This window comes from Empidonax traillii, unplaced genomic scaffold (genome assembly GCF_003031625.1).
Source record: "Empidonax traillii isolate 1590-97213 ecotype Southwest subspecies unplaced genomic scaffold, ASM303162v1 scaffold2776:size18164, whole genome shotgun sequence".
Lineage (NCBI taxonomy): Eukaryota > Metazoa > Chordata > Aves > Passeriformes > Tyrannidae > Empidonax > Empidonax traillii.
Window position 1 is genome coordinate 9,283 of NW_020957969.1, and position 1,401 is coordinate 10,683.

Below are 1,401 nucleotides of genomic sequence, written 5' to 3' on the forward strand. Positions count from 1 at the left end.
TGAGGGAATTCCATGTGGGAAAAGGAGGGAATTCCATGTGGGAAAAGGAGGGAATTCCATGTGGGAAAAGGAGGGAATTCTCAGTGGGAAAAGGAGAGAATTCCATGTGGGAATAAGGGGGAATTCCCAGTGGGAAAAGGAGGGAATTCCATGTGGGAAAAGGAGGGAATTCCATGTGGGAAATGGAGGGAATTCCATGTGGGAAAAGGAGAGAATTCCATGTGGGAAAAGGGGAGAATTCCACGTGGGAAAAGGAGGGAATTCCATGTGGGAAAAGGGGAGAATTCCATGTGGGAAAAGGAGGGAATTCCATGTGGGAAAAGGAGGGAATTCCATGTGGGAAAAGGAGGGAATTCCATGTGGGAAAAGGGGGGAAGTTCCTGTTTCCATTGACCAACCCCATCCCTGAAAATCAAGGAATTTGGGAATTCCCTCTGAGGGATTAAAACCAGCCTGGCAATAACCCCATTCCCAGCATTCCCAACATTCCCAGTGGGAATTCCGGGACTGAGGGGTGATGGATCAGTGAGTTAATGCCGATGGAATCAACCACCTCGTTCCTGCTTCCATTGACCAATCCCAGCCCTGAAAATTCAGGAATTCTCCCCCAGATTAACACCAACCTGGGAAACAACCCCATTCCCACCATTCCCAGCATTCCCAGCGGGAATTCCGTCTCCCTACCTGGCGGGGCTGCTCGCTGAGGCGCTGGGGGTCGGAGCGCACCTTGTTGCTGGGGTGGTTGGTGATTTTGGTGACGGGTTGTTTGAAGATGGAAGCCGTTTGCCGGATGGGCAGGGTCGTGTTCAGGTCGGGTTTGCCCTGGAAAAATCGGGAATGAGGGAGAATTCCAGGAGAATTTTCCCCAAAAAAGCCCAAAAGCTCCGTAATTCACCAAAAGGATTAATTTGAGTTACTCACGCACAAGCAAAGTCCCCCAAAATTCCCTGTTTTCCCAAGGATTTCCAGGGAAATGTGGGGAATTCCAGGCTTTCCCAGCGACGGAATTCCGGCTTGTTTTGCCCCCCAAAAGGTGGGAAAAGGGAGGAAGTTGTGGGAATAACACGGGGATGAAGATTGGGAATCCTGAAGTCCAAACCAATCCCTGAATTCCTGCCCTGAAAATCCCAAACTACCCCTGAATTCCTGAACTTCTGGGAGTGGCAATTATTCCTGGAATTCCTTGGGAAAAACCCAACCTGCTTTGGGATCAATCCCAGGAAGATTCTGAATCCCAATCCCTGAATTCCTGCCCTTAAAATCCCAACCCAATCCCTGAATTCCTGCCCTTAAAATCCCAAATCAATCCCTGAATTCCCTGAATTCCTGCCCTTAAAATTCCAACCCAATCCCTGAATTCCTGCCCTTAAAATCCCAACCCAATCCCTGAATTCCTGCCCT

The 1,401-nt window shown here is 49.5% G+C and overlaps 1 pseudogene; it reads right to left on the reverse strand.

Annotated features, from left to right (window-relative positions):
* The window catches only part of LOC114072216, a 9,923-nt pseudogene extending 9,041 nt beyond the window's left edge, over positions 1 to 882 (reverse strand).
* Between the last annotated feature and the right edge of the window lie 519 nt (positions 883 to 1,401).